General features: G+C 44.7%; 1 protein-coding gene across 4 annotated transcripts in view; it reads right to left on the reverse strand.

Annotated features, from left to right (window-relative positions):
- The window catches only part of LOC508131 (zinc finger protein 665), a 78,533-nt gene that overhangs the window by 21,381 nt on the left and 43,412 nt on the right, over positions 1-13,740 (reverse strand). For 2 of the 4 annotated variants that reach the window (XM_015458327.3, XM_010815380.4), the window contains exon 1: positions 5,073-5,130. The exons of the other annotated variants lie outside the window; for them this stretch is intronic. The gene's annotated coding sequence lies outside the window, so the exon portion shown is untranslated. Of the gene's footprint in view, positions 1-5,072; positions 5,131-13,740 lie in introns of those variants that run through there. 4 annotated transcript variants of the gene reach the window in all.

The following is a 13,740-nucleotide window of genomic DNA, read 5'->3' on the forward strand; positions in this document are numbered from 1 at the left end:
GCGGGCAGCGTTTCCTTCCTGCCCTGTTAGGTTTTGCATTTCTGCTCATCCTCAGCGCACTGAAATCACAATCACTGACACTCAGCACATGAACTCCTAGAAGGCAAAGCTGCTGTCCATGATGGTGACTGGTCACTGGATGGACAGAGCTTAGATCTGGGGGCTGCAGAGGACGAAACACAGCAGACTAAACATGGGGACATCTTAGCCTGCTGCTTGAGGACACCAATTCTATAGGGCTTTTCAGGTTTTCCTATATTTCTTGGCTCTTCTTTTGAGTAATTACATAGTCTACATGGGGTAAAGATCAATTACAGCTGAAATGTCCAGAACATGGGAAATATCTTCATCACCTGCCCTGTTCTCCTGGTTTTCCTTAGGGATTATTCAGCCCAACCCATAGTCCTGTCATCTAAAGACATTTCCAGTATCAGGTACTGCAGCCATGTTTGGAAGAAGAGGAACACTGCTGCTGCTTCTAAGTCACTTCAGTCTTGTCCGACTCTGTGTGATCCCTTAGACGGAAGCCCACAGACAGAAGCCCACCAGGCTACCGTCCTCGGGATTCTCCAGGCAAGAACACTGGAGTGGGTTGCCATTTCCCTCTCCAGTGCATGAAAGAGAAAAGTGAAAGTGAAGTCGCTCAGTCGTGTCCGACTCTAGAGACCCCATGGACTGCAGACTACCAGGCTCCTCCGTCCATGGGATTTTCCAGGCAAGAGTACTGGAGTGGGGTGCCATTGCCTTCTCCGAGAGGAACACTATGAGTCCTAAAAAGAGGGGAACCAGGAAGGACTCAAAATAACCCATGAAGAAGGGCATTAATTTCTGCTGATGGCAACTGATACAGAGGCAATAAACCTGGGTAACATGAGAGAGACTGTTAGGAGGGGACGGGGAGACCTCTCTGAGCCTAGACTTGAAGGGTGACCTAGGGCCTGAGCCAGGGTGACCTGAAGGTGAGAAAAGGAACTACAAAGTCAGACAGAAATGGTTTTGGTATTTGGAAACAGAGAAAAGGTAAATGAGACCAAGACAGGCTGAACCACGAGCAAACAGTCAGCTCCCAGGATGAGGCTGGAGACTCTTACAGGGCCCTGAGCTTGACAGAGGGCTGTGGAGCCACAGCGAGGAGTCAAGCTTTTGTCCCAAGAACAAATGAAAGCCAGTGGAGGTCTGAATGTCAGGACGTAAAAAAAAATCTCCCTTCAGATTTAGCCTTATTCATAGAAGTCATCTAATTCTGAGCCTGTGATCCTGCCTCCATCCTACAGTTTTCCTTTTTATTTTTCATTGAGGGAGGACTGGGATCTACTTAAAATTCTAATTACCGTCAGACACTCCCTCCAAACCAGAACTGCCACACACAGACACACAGCCAATTTGGCTAATCATTTCAGGGGTCAGTGTTGCCCACGCTCAGAGTTTCCGGTCTAGTCTCTCATCTCCATGTTACAAGTGGGCTCCCTCGGGCCCAGATTGAAGCCGGTTATGAGAAGGTCTGAGCTGAGTGAAGAGAACCAGGTATAACTGATTAATGAAATGGGAGGCTGAAGGGCAAGGGGGCCAAGTTTGTCCTTAATGTCCATCCCATTTAACACCAGGAACATCTGTCATGTATCTGAGCAAAAGAAACTTTTCTTTCAAGATTGGGTCAAACTGATACCAAGCAGGTAATTCTTTATTAGAAGATTGCAGTAAAATATTTTTAAAATACAGAATTGCAAATATATATCCACTAGTACAAAAAACATTAGAAATAGGATCTGAGCAATCTTTTTCATCATGAATAGAGAGGCTCTGTGGGAAAGTCCCACGTCAATCCAGCCCATCCTTCCTCATTCGCACAGAAAAGTCAAAAAGGGACCTGAGGGAAACATCTTCATATCACCTCACAGCTCACTTGTTTCACTGATCATAGAAAATGGAGAAAACAGACCATTACACTAACCAGTTAAAATAGGTGTTGTTTTTTTTTTTTTTTCTTTTTTTGAAAGGAAAGAATGAAGCATTTTATTTTGTTGGTTTTATCATGTTAAATGTTCTTTTATTTTCCCATTTCTCAAAGAAATGCCTTTAATTTCACAAGATCTAATGTCATACCTCCGTTATTCTCTGGTAAAGAGCTGAGACCAGAAATATCCATTTGTGTGTGCACACATAAACACATACACACAATTCAAGTCTTTGGTAAAACCACAGTTGAAAATATGTCTGTTTAATTACACAATGTCCCATACATAAAACCATCCAAGATGTATTTCTCTTTGAATTCAGAGAAAGGGAGGCGAGGTGATCGTTGCTTATTAACTTTAATTTTTTCAGTTTCCTCATTTTTAAGTATTATAATGGAAGGATAATTACTTTATAATATTGTGATGGTTTTTGCCATACATCAACATGAATTGGACACGTGTCCCCCCCCATCCTGAACCACCTTGCACCTCCCTCCTCACCCGATCTCTCTGGGTTGTTCCAGAGCACTGGCTTTGGGTGCCCTGCTTCGTGCATCGAACTTGCACTGATCATTCTATTTTACACATGGTAATATACATGTTTCTATGCTATTCTCTCAAATCATGCCACCCTCGCCTTCTCACACTGAGTCCAAAAGTCTGTTCTTTACATCTGTGTCTCCCTTTGTTGCCCTGCATGTAGGATCGTTGGTACCATCTTTCTAAATTCCATATATAAGCAGGAATATACAGTATTCGTCTTTCTCTTCCTGACTTATTTCACTCTGTATAATAGGCTCTAGGTTCATTTACCTCATAAGAACTCATAAACGAGGTGACATTTTTGCTAAGTATGGCACAAAATAGTCTAAGATGATTTACTACTTACCAAAGAAAATTTCAAATGTACAAGACGAAGGGAAGAAAGCACCCAGGCAAGGAATGAATCGGAAAAAAATTTTAAAGAAAAAATTGTGAATTAGTTTTAATCTAAAAATCTGGTGTAAAAGTTTAAAAAAATACTGAGAATAATCATAATCAGAAAAGGATGATAAGAGTAGAATACTGGAAACTAAAAAAGCCTATTTCTGAAGTTAAAAATGATTACAGAAACTGAATGAATTAAGACCTATTCCAAGCCACAAAAAGCACCATATATATAGAAAGGAGAAAATGTGAATCCATTAAAAAAAAAAAAGTGTTCGTTTAAAAATGCTACCCAATAATGATACAGTGGACAAGAATCTGCCTGACAATGCAGGGGACATGGGTTCTATCCCTGGTTCAGGAAGATCCCACAAGTACAAGCAACTAAGCCTGTGCACAACTACTGAGCCTGTGCTTTAGAACCTGGGAGCCACAACTCTTGAGCCCACGGCACAGAACCGAAGACAACACAGCCAAAAAAATTAAAAAAAAAAAAAAAAGCTATCACAGAGTGACAGAGTCAGTCATTTCTTGCTCCAGGTGTCTTCTTCCCTGACCTCTATCTTATGATAGGACAAGGGAAGGAGTTCACTCACAACTCAGTGAATCAAGCCACTGCCCCAGGCTCAACAGGGTTTGCAAATGAAAAGTCATCTTCTGCCACAGTAATAAAAAAAGACACAAGCCTTATAGACAAGAGTTTTGAAATTCTCAGCCTCCTCTCTATAACTAAAAAAATCATCTGTATCCAAACAACTGGCCACACCTGGATCGAGCTTACCCCTCTGTTCACCTATCTCCCTATTTCATCTAAGTCTTCGTGTCTCTTTCTCTCCTCCTCTGCTCTTCTGCTGCTCCTGTCCTATCTCCTGCCTCTCACGTGTCCTGTCTCAGGCAGCTGCAATTCGTTCCCCCTCGAAATGCTCTCTCTCCCCAACCTTCCTGAGTCTTTCAAAAATCCATACCTGTGTCTGCCTCTTTCTTCCCCCATTTGGGCTCCATCTCTGCGCTCCAGATTACTCCCCTTCTCTCGCTGTGACTCTCCCTTCCTCCCCACTCTCTAGCAGGCCACGTGGTTACGCTTCCTTCCAGCACTTTCTTCCTCTGCTCCTTATCTCTTGCTCTGCCAGCACCATTATAAAACCGGCCACCTCACATTGAGACTTGAACCCTTGTGGCGGGACTCCAACCGGATGAAAACACAACCTCGGACTCTAACCCAAGAGGCCTGGACTCAAACCCGGCCAAAACTCAGTTAGGGACTCTCCACCTCTGACGTCCCTCATCGCCCTTCGCCTCCCCGCTCCCATCATTGATACAGGGCAGTTCTCCCTATGCTGCTTTCCAGTCCCTGGAGATCTGACTTTCTAATTTATTAATACTTCTCTATTTTACTCACTTGGCTATTTTCAAGGCTTAACCTCTTTGACTTGATTATCCCTTTGCAAGTCCCTCAGCCATTCTCAGTATTCCCATTGGTTCTCCCTGATGCTTTTCTCCTCAGTTTCAATTATTTCTCTCAGTCCTTCTGACTCTGCTTCTCTTGATCCTCCTGCCTCCTGAATTTACTGAGTGGGCGACAGAACGCGACGCCCCCGGACCGGAAGACCACCTTTTCCGACCGAGTTGAATTGGGCATGGAACAGCACTGGCGGTCACAAGGCTGGACCAGGTCACCTACCCTACGCGGGGTGAGGGGACGGGCTGACAGCAAAGGGGGGAGGCCTGAAGGGAAGAAGGACCGGCCTCAGGAGACGCGAGGACAGAGGGGCTGGGAGGGACGGGGCTCAGAGCGAGGCGGGCTCTCCGGAATCCCGGGACCAGGGAGGGGGCGCGGCCTCTCCGGGAGCGGGGGCGACGGGCTCTGCCTCCAGCGGTCGAGAAGGCGAAGCGGCGGGGCGCGACTCCAACTCCCGAGAGAGGGCTTTACTTGGCGAGGCCAGAGGTAAAAAAGGGTTTTAAGCAGGAAAATGTCGCCAGAGGCGGTGTCTACGCGGACAGAGCGCCGAAACCGACTCAGAAACACTTCAAACCCAAACGAAAAGATAACTGGGCCGCAACGGCAGCGTCTATTCGGGGCCGAGCACCGGGTGCCAGGGTTTTCAGGTCGCTGGCAATTCGCACACCATGAGGACGAGTGAGCGGAGACGGAGGTGGGGATTGGAGGGGTGGCGAGCTCTGCAAACTTACTCTAGAAGGAAGCTTAGGCGCCACTCGGGGGACCTCGGCTCCGCGCTCTTCAACTTCCGGCTCTGCGTGAAAGGGCTTTCGGTATTAGAGCCGCGGCTTCCGACCAGGGGCGGGGCGAGCACCCGCTGTGCACAGAGTTCGTGGGAGGGGCGGGCCGCGGAGGGGGGCGGGGCCTGTTACCTTGAGAGCACTAAGTTACCTTCTGTAACACTGCTAGGTAAAAGCTTCAACTTATGTCGGAACCCAAGATACTTCCTCTTAAGACTAAAAGGGTTTATTCTCAATAAAAAGCTGTTTTTCACAGCATGGTGTGCTCAGATCCTGCTAGTGAGGCTGAAGCAATTCAGGGATCTCAGAACTTGGGCAGTTTTAATAAACAAGAATGGGACTAGTCTCTATATTACAAATACAAAACTCTCCCTGGGTAGAAATGGGCTATTCCCTACTGACGCCCTACAAACCAGCAAACTCAGCATAGTGCTGAGTTCAACCAACTGAGGGTCAGCACTTGGGTGTCTGAGATGGAGGACTTAAGGGATGTGATCATTTGGGTCACTAACCACAGCCTTAAAATGAGCAAGACACTTTAAATGATTATAAACTGCGTTATTGTTTATTTTATCCAACGGGTTTTAATTATTTCCCTTTCTAAACCCAACTCTTTAAACAGTGACATAAAGGGGGTTGTATAAGCAACTCTTACAATGACAAATATCACTGTGTACGTTTAAGCTACAGAGAAAAATTAAGTGATACATATACTGTGAAACGATTATCACAGTAAGTTTACCAAGCATCCATAATTTTGTATAGATAACCTAAAAAGAGACAGCAAAATAGGAGGGAAAAAAAACATTTTTTTTTTTTCTTTTGATGAGAACTGCATTAAAATATTCTATTCTGTACTTTGGAGGAAGTGCTTAGTCACGCAGCTTTGTCGGATTCTTTGCGACCCATTGGACCATAGCCTGCCAGGCTCCTCTGTCCGTGGGACTCTCCAGGCAAGAATACTTGAGTGGGTTGCCATGCCTTCCTCCAGGGGATCTTCCCAACCCAGGGATCGAACCCATGTCTTGTGCATTGCAGGCGAATTCTTTACTGTCTGAGCCACCAGGGAAGCCTAACTGTTAAGTATCTTTCCCAAAAACTTGTTTAGGAAATTACACTAAATAATACCCATAATGTAATTTCAAGTTGGTTATATATTCAGCGTGAACATAATTAGAATCTTTCACTTGCTATTTGCAAGTTCTAATATATTTTAGGTCTTTATTTTCTAAAGCTATGACAAATTTCTACAGCATATTAAAAAGGAGAGACATTACTTTGCCCACAAAGGTCTGTATAGTAAAGCTATGGGCCAGTAGTCATGTATGGATATGAGAGCTGGACCATAAAGAAGGCTGAGTGGTAAAGAATTGATGTTTTTGAACCATGGTGTTGGAGAAGACTCTTGAGAGTCCCTTGGACTGCGAGGAGATCAAACCAATCAATGCTAAAGGAGATCAATCCTGAATATTCACTGGAAGGGTTGATGTTGAAGCTGAAGCTCCAATACACTGAGAAATCAGACAAGGTCTCTGTGAGGAAGAAACACTTAGGATTGGTAAGGCGGGAAATGGAAGAGTGTTGCAAGCAGAGAGAACAGCCTCAGTGGCAGCTCTGAGGCAGGAAGATATTTACTGCACAGGAAATCAGCCAGTGTGACTGGCACACAGCAAAAGTACATGGGGTAATGCCAGGCAGAGGCTAATTTATGGATTAAAATCTATGGATTTAGGACTTGATTCCAAAAGCTACAGAGAGTCACTGAAGAAACAGCAAGAGGACAGTTAGACGCTTAGATCTGTTTTTCAGAGCTCAATCTGCTGTGGGCAGAAGTTGTTGTTTACCTGCTTACTCATGCCAGACTCTTTGTAACCCCTCTGATGGCAGCCCCGCGAGCTCCTCTATCCATGGAATTCTCCAGGCAAGAATATTGGAGTGGGTTCCCATTCTCTTCTTTCATTTTACTTCTTCATTCAGTAACTATGTCAACATTCTATTTCTTTTTCAAAGCTTATTTATTTTGCTTATGTTGGGTCTTCGTTGCTGTGAGTGGGCTTTCTCTAGTAAAAGCTGCAGTGCAGGGGCTTCTCATTGCAGTGGCTTCTCTTGTTTTGGAGCACACACTCTAGAGTGTGCAGGCTCCTGGGCTCTAGAGCACAGGCTCAGTAGTTGTGGCCCATGGGCTTAGTTGCTCTGAGGCATCTTCCCGGACCTGGGATGGAACCCGTGCACCCTACACTGGCAGGCACATTGTTAGTCACTGTACTACCAGGAACGCCTCAACATTATCTTACTCTAGTTCAAAAAAAAATAAAAAGTAATACAAGCAGAAAATAACATACAGAAGATTTCTTCCAATCTTTATAAAATACCTGTATTTAAAAATATGTTAAAAAAAAAAAAAAATATGTGGCTCTCCCTACGGGTAAGTGGTAAAGAATCCACTGGGCAATGCAAGAGATCTGGGTTGTTGCCTGGTCTGAGTTCCCACATGCTGGGGGGCAACTAAGCCCGTGAGTCTCAATTCCTGAGCCAGAGATCTAGAGCCCAGGAAGTGAAACTACTGAAGCCAGCGGGCTCTAGACCCTAGGCTGCAAGACAAGAGAGGCCACCACAATGAGAAGTGTGTGCACTGTATCAGAGAGTGGCCACCACTCGCCAGAACTAGGGAAAAGACACTGAAGCAATAAAGATACAGTATACGAAATAAATATATTTTAAAAATCAAAATGTGATTTTAGGTATGTACTTATGAACAAAATCCAAAATTTATCATTTTATTCCATTAGGAAAATACTGAATCAAGATTAGTAAAGTTGGAGAATTCCATCATGGTCCAGTGGTTAAGATCCCTCACTTCCACTGCAGGGTTTCAGGTTCCATCCCTACTCAGCAAACTAAGACACTGGAGAATGCATCATGTGGTCAAAAAAGAAAGAAAAATATCTTAGTAAGCCTGATTTCAGTTTAAATTAGATGATGTAACGAAACACTCCCTAGCCCTGACAACTCTTTCTGAACGTTCCACTCCATTCCAAATACTTAGGTTTTCAAGGAGGTGCTCATTTCGTTTTAAATGTACTATAAAAAGTGAGAACTGATTTCCACTCATTGGCCTCTTTTGCAGATTTTACCATGTACTGTACATATTAATACCTGAGGTCCACATACAGCTTCTTTACCCTGGTTGACAGAGCGCAGACAGCACATCCAGATGGGCCCTAAACAGTCCCTGCTGCCCAACAGCACTGAGACCCCGTCTCGAACCCGTGCGTGAGAAGCCCTGTCCAGGGTGGTGCTCAGGGGAGCCTCCTCACAAGCTCCGCGTCACCGGGTCATGGGGAGACGGGATCTAAGTGGAGACGACAGGCCCTGAAGGAAGGCCCTGGGTGAGTGTGCGTGTATAGGAGTCAGACAGGACACTCGAGAGTCAGACACGATTAGCGATCCTGAGAGGAGCATTTCAGGAAGGCAATGTGAGAATCCACTGAGACTATGACCCTACCTGAGAAAGAGCCATGCCTGATTCCTATTCTTCCTCTTCTGCGCCTCTTCATCATGAGTCTTCACAGTTCTATCATGAAAGTTGAAAACATGCTGCTTAAGGCTTAGAGTCAACACCTCCCTTTCCTGAGCCCCAACCACACACACAGGGAAGCCCTCACCCTGTGGAACAGACAGTCCTCTGTGGCCACTGTCTCAGGAGGGATTCAGGACAGTCAAGTGCCACAGAGAGACCAACAGGGATCTTTCCCACACTTTCCTTGGCCAAACTCCCCTGTGGTGAGGCCTCATGCACACAGCAGCAGGGGGCACCTCTGCTGACCCCAGGATCCCATTCAGGTCACACAGCGGGCCCTGGTCCAGCACCACTCTGAGCAGGGCGCTCTCCCCTCCCCCAGGGCCCGATCTCAGTCTCAGAAGTGGAGGCTAAGAGCCCTAGTGTGCAATGCAGGATCCAGATCGGAATCATCTGTGGCTCTGTGCATATTCCTGGGGCAAGGCACCACACGAGATCCTCAGGAGCATGTCTGATGGGGGAGAACCGACTCACCAAAGGAATATGTGTATACACACCATACACCGTGTGAGCATGTGACACATGTGTACACTGTGAAACATTTATCACAATCCATGAACCAACACATACATCACCTCCAAATTCCCATGTTCTGTGTGTGGTGACAACACTGACAAGGTACTCTCCTGACAAATTCCCAGCAGGCAGTAACAGAACAGGATTAACTACGGTCAGCATGCTGTGCATACCTCCCCAGGACACACTCATTTCACAACTCAAAGTCCGTACCTTTTGTCCAACATCTCCCCATCTTCCCCACCTCCCAGCCCCAGATGACCACCATCCTACCCTCTGGTCCTAGTGAGTTTCATTTTTTTTACATTCCATATAATGGAAGGACATATAATACCAGTCTTTCCCTGGCTGTCTTAATTCACTTACTATAATATTCTCTACATTTATGCAAGTTGTCCCAAGTGAGACAAATCTCCAGAATTGTTTAAAAGAAAGTTGCTATTGAACGAACAAGTCTTTATCCCAAGCTACAAAAATAATTAAATGTAAAGAAAGCAGAAAGTCAAAAGTAAAACCATCACAAAGAACATGTTTAAAGTTCCTTGAAAAGGCATCATGTAGTAAGAGTCAGTCAGTTCTTGCCCCATTTCTTCTCTCACATAACCTCTACTCCTCACCAGGAATAGGGAAGGGGGTGACCCACACCTGAGAGAATCAAGTTACTGCCGCAGCCCACACCTCAATAGGCTCTACACATGCATGCTCTTTAATACAAATACTTACAAAATACACATGCGTCACAGACAGAAATTTTGCAATTCTCATTCTTATCTATACAATTTAAAGAAGCAAGATTTGCATTAGATTTTAAAGCCAAAAATCAATGTATAATGACTTAATAATTCTTACCCAACTGATTCAGCACTCTTCTGGATCTAGCCCCCACCATCACCTGCACACTAGCTGTTTCCACTCCATTTGGCTGATCTGTTTCCCTACTTCTTTCTATGTCTCCCTTTCTCTGCTCTCCTGCTGTGCCCGTCCCCCTCTCTGCTTCTTCCCTGCCTCCCATCCCGCCTCTCTCTGTCGTCTGTTCGCCTTCAAGTTGCTTTCTCTCCAACCTCCCTGGTGATCCTCAATCTCCCTGTATTTCTGCTTTTCTTCTTCCATCTCTGCCCTCCCTCCCTCCCAACTCTCTGGCACTCCTAAGTGGCTATGCTTCCTTACAGCTCGCTCTTTTTCTCAGCTCCTTCAATCACTGCTGCTGCTGCCACTAAGTCGCTTCAGTCGTGTCCGACTCTGTGCGACCCCATAGACGGCAGCCCACTAGGCTCCTCTGTCCCTGGGATTGTCCAGGCAACAATACTGGAGTGGGTTACCATTGTCATCTCCAAAACAAGTGTATGAGCCTCCAACAAAAATAATGATGACTGGACTTGAAGCAGTTGATCAAGTGTATAACTCAATATGTGATCAGTGATTGTAATAATGTTACTCTAGATATGGGAGTAACTTCCACTTCCAGATGTTCAAGCTGGATTTAGAAAAGGCAGAGGAACCAGAGATCAAATGGCCAACATCTGCTGGATCATCAAAAAAGCAAGCATTCCAGAAAACATCTACTGCTGCTTTATTGACTATGCCAAAGCCTTTGACTGTGTGGATCACAACAGACTGGAAAATTCTTAAAGAGATGGGAATACCAGACTACCTGATCTGCCACCTGAGAAATCTGTATGCAGGTCAAGAAACAACTTAAAACCAGACATGGAATAACAGACTACTTCCAAATAGGGAAAGGAGTACGTGAAGGCTGTGTATTGTCACCCTGCTTGTTTAACTTACATGCAGAGTACCTCATGCCAAATGCCAGGTTGGATGAAGCACCAGCTGGAATTAAGATTTCTGGGAGAAATATCAATAACTTCAGATATGCAGATGACACCAGCCTTATGGTAGAAAGTGAAGAAGAACTAAAGAGCCTCTTGATGAAAGTGAAAGAGGAGAGTGAAAAGGCTGGCTTAAAGCTCAACGTTCAGAAAATGAAGATCATGTCATCCGGTCCCATCACTTCATGGCAAATAGTTGGGGAAACAATGGAAACAGTGAGAGACGTTTTTTTGAGGGTGGGGGCCTCCAAAATCACTGCAGATGGTAATTGCAGCCATTAAATTAAAAGACACTTGCTCCTTGGAAGAAATGCTGTGACCAACCTATACAGCATATTAGAAAGCAGAGACTTTATCAAAAAAGGTCCATGTAGTCAAAGCTATGGTTTTTCCAGTAGTCACGTATGGATGTGAGAGTTGGACTATAAAGAAAGCTGAGTGCCGAAGAATTGATGCTTTTGAACTGTCATGTTGGACAAGACTCTTGAGAGTCCCTTGGGCTGCAAGGGAATCAAATTAGTCAATCCTAAAAGAAATCAGTCCTGAATATTCTTTGGAAGGACTGATGCTAAAGCTGAAACTCCAATACTTTGGCCACTTGATGTCAAGAACTAACTCATTGGGAAAGACCCTGATGCTGGGAACAACTGAAGGCAGGAGGAGAAGGGGACGACAGAGGATGAGATGGTTGGATTGCATCACCGACACGATAGACATGAGTTTGAGTAAGCTCTGGGAGTCGGTGATGGACAGGGAGCCCTAGCGTCCTGCAGTCCATGGGGTCGCAGAGTCGGACACGACTGAGTGACTGAATTGAACTGAGATATGGGAAGATGCAACAAGAAGGAATACTTTCCTGGACCATAACTAGAAGACAGGTCTGCAGAGATCTTTGACTATGGAGACCTAATCCACTAATAGCACATTGAGTGACCTGTCAGCAAAAGCCTTCTTCACAACTGAGAACAAGCCTTCCCAGCAACACGAGACAAAATGTTCATGAAATGCCCCCCAAAACATGATTGGATGTACGACCACAAGAGGGCCATGTCAACTACAAATTGTCACTTATTAAGGGCATTGCCAATGAGTGAACGGCAAAGGCATTTACCCTCTGCCTGCATGGAGATTGAACCCCATTCTGCTAAAGCTATGGACTTTCAACAGCCTCAGAGGGACTTCAGAGTGGAGCGAGGCACTCTGCTCCAGGGACTCTGGTAGGACTGGTCTGTAGAGAGTTGGATGTTTTTAGGAACAGATTTTATGATCTCAATCCTTGCACCTCCTCCTATCCAAAGAAGCACTAAATTCCTTCATGGTGACATCAGATCCTCATGACTAACCGAAAACCTTTTGTGAAATGAGTGCTTCATGGTATTGAACTTCCCCTTCACCAAAACCTTATATATTGAACTTCCCCCACTGCTGCTTTGGAGCAGTCTCTCAGACTGCTCAGACTACTCTATTGATATGACCATTTAGCAAATATGACCATACTTTGCAGGGCATTTCATGACCATATGGTCCCACGTTGCTGGGAAGGCTCATTCCCCGTTCTGAAGAAGGTTTTTGCTGATACGCCGCTCAATGTGCTATTACTGGACTAGGTCTTAATAGTCAAAGATCTCTGGACACCTGTCAGAGCTATCTGAGATGCTGTCTTCCTGGCTGCTGTCCTCATTTTCCCCAAATAAAACTTAACTTGCAACTCTCAAGTTGTACATCTCTTTTAGTTGACACGCCCTCTTACAACAACACGAGATGACTCTAACACAAGGACATCACCAGATGGTCAATACTGAAATCAGATTGATTATGTTCTTTGCAGCTGAAGATGGGGAACCTCTATACAGTCAGCAAAAAAAACACTAGGAGCTGACTGTGGCTCAGATCATGAACTCCTTCTGCCAAATTCAGATTTAAATGGAAGAAAGTAGGGAAAACCATGAGACACCATTCAGGTATGACCTAAATCAAATCTCTTATGACACAGTGGAAGTCACAAATAGATTCAAGGGAGTAGATATGATAGACAGAATGCCTGAGAACTATGGATGGAGGTTCATGACATTGTACAGGAGGCAGTGATCAACACCATCACAAGAAAATAGAAATGCAAAAAGGCAAAACGCTTGTCTGAGGAAGCCTTACAAATAGCTGAGAAAAGAAGAGAAGTGAAAGGCAAAAGAAAAAACGAAAGATAAACCCATTTGAATAAAATGTTCCAAAGAATAGCCAGGAGAAATAAGAAAGCCTTCTTAAGTGGACAATGCAAAGAAATAGAGGAAAACAATTGAATGGGAAAGACTAGAGACCTCTTCAAGAAAATTAGAGATACCAAGGGAGCATTTCATGCAAAGATGGGCACAATAAAGGACAGAAATGGTATGGACCTAACAGAGGCAGAAGAGATTAAGAAAAGGTGGCAAGAATACACAGAAGAACTATACAAAAAGGATCTTAATGACCCAGGTAACCATGATGGTGTGATCACGCACCTAGAGCCAGACATCCTGGAATGTGAAGTCAAGTGGGCTTTAGGAAGCATTACTATGAACAAAGCTAGTGGAGGTGATAGAATTCCAGCTGAGCTATTTCAAATCCTAAAAGATGATGCTGTGAAAGTGCTGCACTCAATATGCCAGCAAATCTGGAAAACTTAGCAGTGGCCACAAGACTGAAAAAGGTGAGTTTT

This window comes from Bos taurus, chromosome 18 (assembly GCF_002263795.3).
Source record: "Bos taurus isolate L1 Dominette 01449 registration number 42190680 breed Hereford chromosome 18, ARS-UCD2.0, whole genome shotgun sequence".
Classification (NCBI taxonomy): Eukaryota; Metazoa; Chordata; class Mammalia; order Artiodactyla; family Bovidae; genus Bos; species Bos taurus.